Raw genomic sequence first — 14,680 nt, forward strand, 5'->3', positions numbered from 1 at the left:
CTCAAAGGAGAATTAGTCGTGAATTAATTAGTCGAGGGTCGTCATTTCGGATTAAACCATTCCCAATAAGGGCCAAAATCGAAATTGGATGTAACCAGAAATCCCGTAAATTTCTTTGACGTCACATTCTCCAGAGGTTTGACCTCATCAGCTATTATACCCTACGCCGATCTAATTATTCGAAAGTTTAGCACTGCTGCAGACCTGAACGCGGGTAATCGATGAAAATAAAATTACCAAAATACCCATAAGTTCAAATTTAATGATGTAATCATCTCGTCATTCACTTATCGTTAGTTCGGATACTTTGTTCTCGGAGGAACTTATGATGCTGAAAATATCGCCACTGCAATTTTTTCAGGAACTAAAATTTCATCTGACCTAAAAAAAAATTCTTTCTCTTGAATAGGGGCTACAAGTTCGCTCAGTATTCTATTTTCGAAGCGGTAGGCTCGCTTGAAAGACTTCGGCACCTGCAAGGAAGAAGCCATCGGAGAAAAGTTCGGGAACTCGTACGAATGGTAATTCGCGTTCTTACTCTGATATTCCTTTTTGCTCGAATTCAATCGACTTTCAATACACAGTATACTGCGTTTAGGTACTGGAATTCCGTTGGATTATAGACCTTTATTTCGAGCCTCGCAATTTCACCCAAGTCGGTAACATTTGCGACGCAACGAGTTAATAGAAAACACTCAAGAATTCTCAACTTTCAAAGCCGTTCGCGAAAGAGGACGAACAACGTGCGAATTGTGATTCTTAGGATGCTTTTAATTTCGCAAACTTGGAGGCTCAAACTTTTTGCAAACATCGCTTAGAATCACGTTAAGCTTGACCTGCTGTTCTAACGGATAGGTTTGACGGTCCGAAGAATGTTCACCAATGGCCAATATTTATTCTGCGAGGAACAAGAGTCTTGAGGGTATTGCGACTGATCCTTTCCTCGAACAAACGTCGCAGCAATAAATATTGCGTAGTCGTACTTAAAATTTATTCAACGAGCAGAGTTAGTTTTTCTATTTTTTTTTTTAAACTCGCAAGACAAATTCATCGTAATCACAAGAATTTGGCATTCTGCGCTAACTGTGATAAACAATGAATTAATTTTCGAGTAGATAATTTATAGATAAAGTACTACTATAATATTCATAATACTCGTTCAAATTTGAAGGTAATTTGACATCGGTGCGTGTCACTAATTATGAACTTTCGATCGTACATCAAATATGCAGGTGAAAAAATTAATAACAAATGGAACCGCTTATCATCCGCTACGTACCTTATAGTTCATCGCGTTATCTCATCCGTTGTATAAATTCAGATTGGATTATCAAATCCACCCTCTGTCTCATGATTTTTGTAAAAAATCTAAAGAATCAAAAAAAAAAAAAATGAACGAATTTTTATAGATTACATTTTTCATTCGTATATACGTATAAGCGATCCGTAACATGATCGCTATAAAAGTATATACAATAATTGATTTCGACGTGAAGTTTTGACCTCTGCTGCAGCCTCTCGGTGCGGTGTGCATAAAACCCAATAGATTTGAGCCGTGCAGAGTGTAAGAATGTTATAGAGTGCAGAGAACATAATAAAATCCGGGACAACTGCAGAGAGAGAGTGAGGGAGAGTGAGAGAGTGAGAATGATAAAACGGCGGCGGGGGGGGGGGGAGGGGGGCATTGTGAGGCATGAGATATGTGGTATATATGTACATACACACATGTAAAGATAAATTTTCAACTGTGTGAAGTCGCGCTATATCGACACGCAGCGGCGTTCACGATACAGAATTGAATTGGCCATCGAGTGCCCGACCCATTCAACGAAAGTGGAACACCGTTGATTTCTCCAATATTATATACTGTGACTACTTGCAGTGGCGGAATTAGTTGTCGGTGCTTTCTCACGCTCGACAAACGTCAATGACAGAAAATCGAAAGAAAATTTAAGAAAATAAAGAGTTTTTCGCCAAATTGATATCTTGAGGTCGCATGTCGCTCAGCGCCCATCGCGCATCGCAGTGAGTGATATCCTTAATCCTTTCAGTCACAGAAGCCAGAATAGTGGTACCTTTTTCTTCCTTAATTATTTGTCATTTTTTGTTATATTCCATAGAAAATTCTGAATTTTTTTCTTGACTTTCGTACCAAAAAAAAAACTGAATTTCGTCACTGAAAGGATTAAACACAATATTATCGGCGATCAAAAGATTATCGAGAAAATTGAACAATCTGAAGGGTAGAATCCGTCAATCCATAATTTTGGACCTGCACAAAGCTTCTTTCAATAACGATATTGCTGGCGGAAAACTAGAGGGTGAACTTCCACCCTGGACGTAGAAGACATCGCTAAGAGTCTTTGTACATCCCTTCGCTGAAGCCGTTAACTTTTGCGTTAACTATAGCAGCGTATATATAACGCGCCGCCCTTCCAGAAATGAACATTTATTATCAGTCATTGTATACGCGATTATAATTACATGCGAGTTCAATACTTTCCACCTCCGCACGAAGCGACGTGCGAATATTACAGACTAAACGAAATATGTAGTTACGGAGTAAATTCAGGGAGTCGTTCATCTCGTGAGTCATAAGCATGGTAATTACGAATTAGAGATGCCGGCTGCAGCCGCGGATAAGTACCCAACTTCAGATCAAAGCTCCGAGACCTCTTAAGACGCTCTCATAAAGTTTCGAAACTCAATCACTCCTCTTTTCGAACGCCACGTGGCCAATCTGTTGAAACTCTCTCTAACAGATCAGCTAGAGTAATTATAAATGTTACGACTTTGACATTTTTCTAGTTTATCACATAATAGTTGGTACGATAAAATCTCATTAATAACTCATCTGTTTTTGCTTCGTGTCTAAGCTGGACTTTTTTTCATAATACCACTTGACAGGTGGTCGATGTATGTATGTGACGGGTAACGTGTTTAACGAATCACTCGAATCACTTGATCGCAAATGCTTTTGATGCGATCAAATTCGCAAAGTAATTAATGGCGCGTGAAGACTGTGAAAAACAGAAAACTAGGTCGGAGGTTCGACGTTCAAAAATCCTGAAATTACCTAGAATCCGTAGACTAAAAAATTTTGAGATGTGCATAAAAATAATCGCTGATCTTATCTGTTCATTGATTTTTGCTGCCACAACGAACCACCGGGACTTAACAATGTTATAAAAAAGAAACCAATCTAGATTTTCAGCAAAGTATAGATGCACAACACAGAGGTTTTCATGCCGTAACCGAAAACGATAGGCTGACTGGCTGAAGGGTTTAAACACGAGTGTATACCAAATGTCAGTTTACAAAGCGATAAAAAGTATCTGATATCGGGGAAAGAGCAAACAAATTAGATCTGCACACATACTATCGTAGATTATAACGTTAGCTTATGCTGGTTATTATGAGCAAATTTGTTCGAAACAGTGGTTAAAGGTTATCAAAGCACGAGGAGAACCAACTTGAATACAATGTGTGAATATATTTGCTGTATACAGAGGCATGTAATCTCAGGTGTTCCACGTACGAACGAAAATAGGCACTAACTACGAATATCAAAGCAAATAAAAAGTAGTAAATATTCAACATGAAGAATAGAATTTTGCTGAAACACTTGAAATGAACACGTTAATGAATACTAAAAATTCCGCTCCGTTTTTATCATCTTCGGCAGATTCAAGACATGCCCCCTTATCTGCTGTCGCCGTGCAACACGCAGCACACAAGTATTGCGCAGCGTATTGCATATTCACAGGCGTTTGGTCTATAGTTAGAACGATTACCGGCAGATGGCGAACGCCAGTGAATTTCTCGCGAATAAAATTGAGCTACTTGATATTATAGTCAAGTGGCTGCGCCGTGTCGGATAAAAAGGGTGCTCGTCACTTTAATGACGCGTCCGATACATATTGTTTCGGTGGGGTATGGCTATCAAGACATACCCAGTACGTAATTTTTGATAACGTGAGGCTGTTGGCTGCCACTTTAGCACCGGCGCCTCCTCCATTGAAGCAAGAAAATCAAGGGGTAGCTGAAGAGGATTCGCAATAAGGTAGTAGTGTGTGGAATTGAAACATCGATGTCGATGGACTCGTTCAATAATGTAAATTTGAACGAGTTTTAGTCGAAGTCTGAGAAACATTCTGGACTAGACAGGGTTTTTGCAAATTGAAGTAACGAGATCGCCGGAATTTGATGAGCTTTGACACCCTAAATGACCGTTCGAAAAACATACGAGTTAGTTACAGTTGATTCTTTTAACATAAAATTGCTGTCGAAAATATTTAGAGTTAGGTAGCTAGTAAATATTATCGTATTGTGTACAACTGCGAATTAACATATGAAAAATAGTTTACTGAAATTTGACGTTATACGCTAAGGATAATTGATGCATCGATTAATCGAGTCCAAAAAAATAATCAAACATGACTCGATTCAATCAGTAAGAATTAATTGATTATTTCCAATTTTTTTGAAACGGTGTGGTTGAAACCAAAATTGCATAAATTTAAGTGTGTAGTCGTAATAGGGGAAAAGTTTTTTGATAATTTACGGTATTTTGATAATTCGCAACATGGAGTCAATTCTTATAATACTCTTTGCAAAATACAGCTTTCATATTTTGAAACCCAGCAGCGTTGTCGAGTTTTTATACTCATAAGACATTACTTATTGTTAGCATGTTTTTATAATTCTTCACTCAAGCAGAGAATTCATCCCCATAGCAACTGAAGCGAATTCTCGGATTTCCAGACCTTTAGAGTGAAATTAGCATATATTCAAAATAGAATCGCGATTCGCCTCACTACGAAGCTCAACTCGGTTTATAATACGAAGGTATCGAGGCGGTTATAAAAGCTTGAAGAAAAGAATGTTATTCAAGTAGATTGAAACCCATAATCATGCCACTTTGGCAAGATTCTGATCGGAGGAATAACAACTGCGTTTGGCTCCGGCGACTGGCTACAGCTTCTCACAGATTAACATTGACGAGACTGATTGAGAGCCTAGTTTCAGGTTGAGCGGAAGTTCAAGACTGCAGCAGGCACAGGGATAAAGTGGCTATCCACTCGGTGAGCTGCGATGCAATAACAACCTCCCTTGTGTCAGTTACGTCGCGCATTAACTTATTCACGAATAGAAACCGGCTTCGCTGCATGCTGGCAAATTGTCTCTTTGTTGTAATTCAACTCGATTGTTGAGCCCACTGAACTGCAAAACGCAGATGTCAAATGCGTCTAATCACCCGATGCGCCTTATTAGGATTCAAGCTTCCCGCTCAGTCGATCCCGCTTGACGATTCGCATATTTCGTCACTCGATTTTGTCTCCTAATACGGAATACATACTTTGACAATTTTTTCACGAAATAAAAATTTTTACCGCGTCATTGTTCCTCGTTAACCAGCCACTGTCGACTGGATTCGAGCCGATTTCGAGATCACGATTGCGGAGTTTAAAAAGCAGCTCGAGATTGCGGGTGAAAATAAGAACAAAAACGACAAATTGAGGCATCGTGAGGCGAGAGACTTCTCTTTTGTCAGACATCTAGCGAAATCGGTATACATATATATATAATCACACTATCCAGCCGCTGAGAAAGAGGCTTTCGGCGCAAAGAGAATACTGAATTGTTTTTTTTTTTTTGACACCTGGCGTAAAGCCCGTCGCTCCCCGATTAGAACGACCTCTTCAAAGGCGAGGGCGAGGACAAAACTTGTCTTCGGCAATAAGAGGGTCGAGCACATCTTTGGATCTTTTGGGGTATAATAAATGCTTTGTTATAATAATAATGACATGCCAAAGAGTGAGTTAGATAAGACAAGGGAATTCAGGTCACGGCGTCTTTCTTGTAAACCTCTAAATTTGAATTATTGAAAACTCACTGACTTCCAGTTATGAGTATAATACAGTGCATTCACTGATTTCCATTGTACACACATATAATGGTTTGTTTCAGCGGTATCCTTATAACTGGACATCAGTAAATTTTCACTAATTCAAATTTAGAGAGTACCAAAAAAAAAACCATTGAAACGGAAGACAATCTGCTTACGATTAGTGGCCGGATGTAGCTCGTGTCTTTTGATACTCCTGTATCTTTCGAATTGGGACTCACACTTTTGGGAAATTGTGGATAAAGAAAAATCCTATTTGAAGCTTGCTTCTCGCAACTGAATAGCCAGATAAGGTACGCAATTAATTGTGCGCAGTATTTCGGACCCTGGAAACTTGACTCATTAGTGAACCAAAGACTGTCTCGAAGCAATGAAACAGCTCATGCGATAGATCCTGGAGTCAATTATCGTACTTGGCTGCCTCGCTTGGTTCATTGGAAGGAATCGAATGGCTCGTGATGTGAAAGCAAATCCGCTTATCAGTCGATGACTGGAACACACGACAATCAGCTGCCAGAGAAACCTAGCTAATTCAGTATCTAATTATGACCTCTTCTGTCTTTCGGAATCGGAATCAGTGAAGAAATGATCCCGACAACGAGGTTTCCGGAATTCTGGCAAATCTTGTAGCAGTAATTTGATTTCACCATCGTGGGTGTATTATTGCTTAGGTTATATAAGCACATACATTCATATCTCAAAATCTGGAAAAATGAATGAAACTCTCAACTCTCCTAAGTTGAACTAGTCTTTATTTGTTTCTCCTAGTTATTTCTGTCCGTGGCTAGCCTGAGCTTTTGATTTCGTTGTCATGACGACGAGTATCAAACATGAGCTTTTTCGTGTCAAGCTTGTGTGATTACAGAAATGTTAATTGTAAAATATTTACGATACGTAACGGTGTAACATTCGTTGTGGTATTTATTCAGTTCAAGTTCAGACAGAATTAAGGGTTCATCGCAGAAAACGACTCGAAATTTAAAATGATTTCAGACCTGAGAACATTGGGTGTGATTTGCAGAATTATCACTCTCAAATTTCAATGACGTGAATTTTTCGCCGTGCATTAAGCCTAACTTGTCGTTTATCAAATTTTTGTGTGGGCCTCTAAAGGTGCAAATATTATAAATAGACACACTATAAACTTATGATTAATGGACGCGCCCACAGGCTATGAAACTATAAACTCAACAACGGCTAAGTTAAGGTTTTGGTGAAATAAATTGTTACAACATGCGTTCTAATATGCGCGGTAGCACTATAATAAGTGAACCCGAGATTTCGGAGGAGCTTCGCACGAACTATTTCGTAATCGCAACGTGTCTTGTGTGTTTTTTCAGTACCGCTTTGTTGAACACTCCAAACTAAATATTTGGAAGTCTTCTTCTATAGCCCGCCTCGCGAAATAGTTTCAATTCATTCAAAAACTCACCTTTTTATTTTTATCCGTATCTATCTGGTCAGCTAATCTCTGTAAACCATACAATGTATATTTTTATACCATAACATTGGAATTCGAAATTTTGGGAAAGTACATTCAAGTCGCCGTAAAAACTAGACACGTCACTCGAAATACAACCAGCTTAGCATATATAACACAGTTGTGATTAGATAATTAGATCTGCCGTTCTCGATTTCTTCATCGTTTCATTCATGGTACGATCAAATATTAGAAACTCTTTTTTAATTACGTTTCTGGCAAAATGTTTAGCTAAATGAAAATATTCGAAGAAATGAAAATACTAGAAAAATAAGTAACCAGAGATGATGAAATTGCAAAAAACGTGAAAAAGCATAAGTATAACGGATCCTTGACAGTGATTCCATATTTACTGCACACCATGCGATAAAATTCCGCTGATCAGAAAGTTTATAAATCGTTCGTGGCGTTCAGGCAAAGTGCATAACCCGCAAAGTTTTAATCGCCAATTGGAAACCACTCGAGGTGGGGAAGATTGAAGCCTCTGTACTTTGAGGCAGTCTTTCCCAGGTAAACACTTTATCCAATCAATAAACGGCGACGCGGTGTTTAATATCGCTTAAATAAGTTACTATCGCAACAACCTATACAGAGCTACCTGTTGCTCGGTCCCGATCCTTGGATCGCTGAGAAGCTCTATAATAAATCATTAAGGGACCAGATTTTGGGTGTGCAGGGGGAGGCTGAAGCAGTAAAAAGCATGTTCGGTACCTCGAGAAGCGGTAATTGAAAGCCTGGGACATTCACTGAAACCAGATCAAAGACCGAAGCATTTCCAAATCGCACATAAATTCCTGCGGCATAAATTCCAGCCCCACTACAATATCAGAAATGCTAACTTTCCGGTTTGGTTTGACTGATTAACCTTTGCAGTAATGAAGAGGTAGGTACCGGAATGTAGGACGACAATATGGTCGAATATACATCCTTCCCCATCACGGAACAACATTGTGCATTATGGTTACACACAATGGAGATACGATTGCGAGGCGTGTAATGTGCAAGGTGTTCCAGTCGATTGGAACGTCGTATCTTAGGGGCTTGCAGGCCTCCATGAACGCTTAACAGAACAGAAGGGAGTTTGTCGAGGAACGCGGAGGGTGAACGAACACATGCGAATTCACCTCCTACACGGATAATCTGCCTCTTGTTTTTCTCAAACTTTGGAAATTGGAAACAAAATTACGTCGCCGGGTGTTTCCTGTTTAGTGTCTTATACGTATCCGGCTACTTCCTACTGCACGTGAATGATTCTCTAATTCTAGTTAAATGATTCTGGAATTGAAAAGGCCTTTTCAAGGTATAACGAACCATTCTGGTGAAGAAGCACAGTGACTATCGAATATGTCACATGAGAGGCGGTAACGAACCACAAAGCTGATCACCACGAGACCACAGAGACCATTTCGGTTCCCCTAAGTATTTTGCAGCCGAGTTTTCGACCAATAGGAATGCCAATAAAGTAGAAAGCATTACCTAGAGTCCCTATAAAACGGACTATGGCGCTACCCGGTGCGCGGTGAATGCGAATTACCTATTTTCTGGGCTTGCTTATTGGCCAAGAACGAGCCAGCATTTTGCTGCCCATGAAAATCCAGACTAAGTCAAATCCGGAAAGATTTCCCCAAGACCAATCGTTCTCGGAGAGTTTTCTGAGGTCGGTGACGTCAGTCCGAAAATAAGCAAAGTTTTGGAACCGACTTAGCGCTGCAGATGGCCTCGAGGCCTTGCTGCGTCGAAACTCTGTGCGGTCTTACTGCGAACCTTTCAGCAGCCCTTAGGGAAACTGCTGTCGGCTCAATAGTTGCCAAAGCTTCTTATATGCTCGCGGATCTTTCCTCAAATACCTCAGCAAGCTTGTCCGAACTTTTCGGAGCCAAGTTGTGGCACCGAAAACCGCAGACACGTTGTGTACATATATATATAGTTACAACAAGGAAGCTTCTTATCTCCTTATACCGTTGGCGCCTGACAGTACCGACGAACACAGCGCACCCGATTAATCTCAATTTACATGGCACTTGCAAGCTATTTTCCTTCTCTTAACTTCTTTTCATGCTTAAATATACCCATCGGGGTTGTTTCCTGGCACGTCGATACATCATCGAGTGTCTCTTTGGATACCATTTGACATGAAGACTTTTCTCCTTCGGAATATGTGTCTAATCGATCTCGACCGAAAGTCAATCCAGAAGTTATCATTTTAAGAAAGTTAGAGCAACAGAGATGAAGTGGTCTAACGCGAAAAGATACGTGGGAAGCCGCGACGAGTATGAAGGATCTCACGTTGAGTATAACAGGAATGAATACACACGGTGTATTTTAAACTCTGTGAGTACATAATTACTCGAGGTGACATTTACCAAAGTAGAGCTTCTTCGATCTAGTCGCCGTTTGATTAGTCTTCTGGAGCAGACTGGGTGTAGATATGTGTTCAGAACGTGCGCTGCATAACTTAATTGGATCAACGATGTGTAATGAACATATCCTAGCCGTGTTCTTCAGGAAGTTCAAAAAACGGCAAACACTTTGCGATTCCAAGCATATTTGTAGTGTGCTAAAATGTGAAATTTGGAGTAACCATTTTGAGTTATAAACTTAAGGATAAGTATCGAGAAGTCTCGAATACTTTCAAATCCTATGGAAAGCCAGGTGATTTTTTTAAGCCATTTTCATTGCGCATCGAGCGCATTTCAGCGAAAAGCGAGCCTTAGTACTCGGAGCGCAAATCTGAACAGTTAAACATAAATTGGCCCTTATGTTTAATGTTCGGCTTTGTGGACGTCTTCCATTTTTAAAATTACCTACCACGAGATGTAACTTAACGGCGAAAGTGCTGCCTTGGCTTGGTTTCAGGTCAAAGCCTGAACCCAAGCCGTCGTAAACCTGCGGTCTAATTTCAGCCACGCCACGGAAATGGTCCGCCAAACAATAATTCTTCTTATAACCTGCTTGTTCTCGATTTGGCGCGTTGTTCATTATAATTCGGAATTACCCGCCTCCGCTTTGCCCGCTTCCGCCTACCATATTTCCTATTTGTATTCCGGTCAGCCCGGCAATATTTGATCACGTCAAGCATGGACCGGCTGCCGTGGGTAATTTATACAATGAGTAATCGATGAACAAAACGCTTCATGAAATTCTAAATAAATGTTCTGGATGTAATGAAATTATATGAGGAGAACAGATTTCGGGATCCGAGGCACTCCTTTATTCAATCAAATAAAACAACGGTGTATAGTGAATTATTCCAAATGACATTTTCGTATTTGAATTGGTAAACCGAAGGGACCGCATTTCCTTACCTTTCATCCGCTGTGTACTTCAAAGCTACATTTTCCTGATTTCTCAAGAGATTTCCCAACCCAGCACTCTACCGGCTTTAAAGTAAAACAGATATTTTCTCCACCCGACTTATCCTTGTATTCACTCAATAATTTCGTCAACCGCGACCTTAAACACACAAATTTCTCTTCTCAAATATACAGTTGTATCTTCTTCTGGACACAAGTACTCCACCATAGCTGCATCGAAATTTTATTTTGTTGTTGCAATCGATGAATCACTGACCATTGGCCAATCGGAATCGTGAGGATAAACCGCGAATCTGACCTCTTTTACTTCTGATATAAATAGTCGTGAAATTTGGTCATTCTCGTCCACAATCCTATTTTTTGCAACTTCGATGCCTTCTTTTTTTATTTAGGCTAAAGTTTTCAAGTTTGAAATTCGAAGCTAAGGTGCTCGGTAGTTTGATTTTTGAACCAATAACACGCATGACAGGATAATTATCATTCAAATGGAATAACGCTGTACTGTGTGCAGACTTGAGCCTCATGCCAACTCTGGTAGATCATTGCCCAATTTCAATCCTCAACCGGCAAATTAAATTACAGGAAATTGATCAACCTCTGAAGTACGCTCCTCCGTAACGATGAAGCCAAGCAGCGGAAAATTAAGCGAAATTGCAATCACTTTTGATCCTCGAATTTCGTTCGAGGAAAAAATATAACCTTGAGGACGATGTCAGCATTCAGTTATTTTTGCACTCTGTAATACCGGGGGCGTTATGAAAATTGTCTGTGATTACCTGATTGCCAAATAACAGAAAAAACGTCTAATCACACGTGGTTCCAATGGCAGTCCAACTGTGCTGGATGGTAATTCGGAAGCAATGCTTGGCACTTTCAATTTCGTCTCGGTATCCGAAATTTCTTCCTCTATAATTTGCCCGTTGATCATGCGAAATGTGGTTCATTTGCTGTATTCATTCATCGTGAGAATAAAACCACTGTATAAGGGTATATATGAGCCAACGTGTAAACATACGTGATGAGAATACTATGAAAATTTTACGGGGTACGACGATGGCTTGGAAGTAGGCGTGTCGGATCGGGATTTTCATCCGCTCATGAATATTCACGAGTGTGTAGTAACCCCGGAATTATTTCCCGAATATATAATGTGCGATTCCGCCAGCAAATAACCATGGATAAATTAAAAATCCCAATTTACAAATTAAAAGCGATACCTCTTTGTCGATTTCACGTTCGAACAATTTTCACGTGACTATGCTGATTAATTTTACAATTAAGAAATTTACCTCCGAAGCGTGAACCCGATGAAAGATCTAAGATATGCACGCGCCGATAAACTCGAGAGCGAAGATTCTTGAAATTACTTTCTCTGTCTTGTGTCGTATCATAATTTTCAGGATATTCGTTTTGAGCTCTTGGAATCGTCGGGATCAAAGACGAGGACATAAATTTTCAAAAATAGGGTAAACCTTCAAACATCCTTCGGACAACTTGCTAATAATTAAAATAGGAACTAAATCTCCCGCTTTGTGTTATTGATTCGGAATTTTGCACGGCAAAAACTGTTCCGCATCCCGATTGAGAGTGTTTCAAATTTTCAGCTTCCACTTGGCGATAGTTCAAGCCTCGCGGAGCGTGTCACTGTAACTGCCTGATAATTATTTCCTGCATGAGCAATAAAGCGAAAATAGTTACTACGAAACGTATTCACGATTGTAAATAAACCAACGCCATGTTATACTGCAAGTTATTTAAACAAAAGCTATATCGTGCAAAATAGTAGTCGTGCATTAACGGGATATTTATACATCGCAGTGGTGATGCGAGGATGTTGTTTTTCCCGAAAACTTGATCTTTGCCCCGATCTCTAGCTGTCCCGTAACGAGACCAAACTCTTGGGCATTTAATACCATCAAATAAGTCATGTGTTTGTTGACCCGGAATAATTAACATCCGTTTCCCTTTCCAAAACAGAAAAAAAAAAATATTCTGAAACAAGGAGATTCCTCGTTAAATCAGATGAAATTATGTTATTATATACAGCTCAGAGACGAATCTCTTAAATGATTTGTGGAGCCACCAAAATCACCGTTTGCTTTCTTTCGCTCCAAAGATATACACGTACGAATATTTCTAGGCTTGATTGTGGGCGAGAAAAGTATTCCGAATATAATTTTATCCAGAAGCTTTATACAGTGCCACGTTGTTTTCTCACGACTTTGAAGATTTCTGACTTGCGGAAAGAAGAGATTCGATAAATCTATACTGGTATTTATTTGACTGGATCTAAGATGGTGAAACGAGTCTATTTCGTTCTGCTTTGCTCGAAAAAACATCAGTCGATTTGAATGAAACGAAAAAATAACGAAACGCCATGCGGCTACTTGAACAGAGGAATATTTGAGACAATCGATTCGTGTGGCTAAATCTATTTGGTAGATTCAACAGATCCCTTCTTTATGTTTAGCGTTTAGCTGTTTCACAAACAGATCAATCAATCGCAAAGAATTTTGAAGCAAGGCTTGTCCTCTTCGCGAATAAAAAAAAGGAAAAAAATAACAAATCCCAAAACCTTGTCTTCGTTTCGAAAAAGTTGGGCTTGCGAAGTTTTAACGATGATTTTCATGACAATCGGCTGCTCAAAATTTAACAAATCATGGAAGTGGTGTTATCGATCGATTTCTTTCCAATCAAAAATACTCCCGCTTTCAATTCAACATTATTACTGCAATAAGCACTGTAGAATTACGGGCATTGCGTGCCCTTTGCCACGTCGCCATCAACGACATCATGCATTCTAACTATCTGGGGTGCTGATCAGCTTTAAATATTTAAAGGCAATATTCTAGTGTCTTCGTAGGAGGTCTGACACGTGGACAATTCAGACTCTTCCTCAAGTTAATTATAGTGAGTATGCTTATAATGTAAAATTAGTTCGGCGAGTAATATTGCATTATATCCCGATCAGAAAGTCATTAGCGAATAGAGGAATTTTACCAATTTACCCCCCGCGATGCTACTGCTGGTATAACAGAAAATTATGTTCGAATTAACCAATTTTTAATGAAACGACGACCGGCTGCCTGCGCTCATAAACTCGATAATTTTCTTTTCCAAAGAATCCAGCAACGTTATTCCACGGCAAAAACCGCGAACTATTTGGAGTGTTGAAAGTACTCCGACTGAATATCAAGAACAACTCCTGTTATCGAAAAAGAATTTTGTGCTTACCTGAAAGTGAATTTTTATCGGATGTGACGCAAATCTAGCTCGCAGCACGGGGAGAAAAGCGGAAAATCCGTTTCGGCAAAAACATTTCCAACGGTATAAAGTTGAAGCGTGATTTCTTTCTTTGCCAAATAGTAATGTTATCACAATGCGAATATCTTTGAAACAACCTAAATTTTATTATACCTTTTAGAGGGCTGGAAACAAAGTGTGTGGATCGTGTGCCATTGTCATATTTTTTTTTTCAATTTTGTGCATCTGTATCACCAACGCTCAAGTCATTGTTTTCACAAATAAATCAAGCAGAGCTTGCATAATTATTTAATAAATACGTACCCGCGTATAAGATTGATTTTCCAGTAATAGCGGCTGTTTTAATTAAATTTTTCCTGCGTTACCCGGGTAGGTAATTGAATCAGGATCCTCATAGTACGAGGCTCATTTTTCTCCATTAATCCCAGCTTCATTGGTGTAGCTTTACTTTTTCAGAATTATCGAGACAGTCCAATCAGGATTATGATGGATCAAAGGCGTTATGGAATATGCGTATGTTAGACACAACGGGATGAATTCTGACGCATTTTTCATCCATCGTTGGTATAATAATAAGCGTGGATCCTGCAGAATACTCCGCACAGCAAAGATCCTTGCAATTTTTATATTACGAAAAAGAAATAAACGATTCATGAACGCTGCGTCACCCGTTTCAATTTCTGAAACATATCTCTAAAAACATTCAAGTTGGAG

At 39.5% G+C, this 14,680-nt stretch overlaps 1 protein-coding gene and 1 non-coding gene across 3 annotated transcripts in view; both read left to right on the top strand.

Annotated features, from left to right (window-relative positions):
• The window catches only part of LOC124407227 (orexin receptor type 2-like), a 36,684-nt gene that overhangs the window by 5,285 nt on the left and 16,719 nt on the right, over positions 1–14,680 (top strand). The window lies entirely within an intron of this gene.
• On the top strand, positions 3,880–4,013 carry LOC124407824. Its single transcript, XR_006929361.1, has one exon. It is a non-coding gene; the product is annotated as a U11 spliceosomal RNA (small nuclear RNA).

The sequence above is a fragment of the Diprion similis genome, chromosome 6 (assembly GCF_021155765.1).
Source record: "Diprion similis isolate iyDipSimi1 chromosome 6, iyDipSimi1.1, whole genome shotgun sequence".
In the NCBI taxonomy this organism is placed as follows: domain Eukaryota; kingdom Metazoa; phylum Arthropoda; class Insecta; order Hymenoptera; family Diprionidae; genus Diprion; species Diprion similis.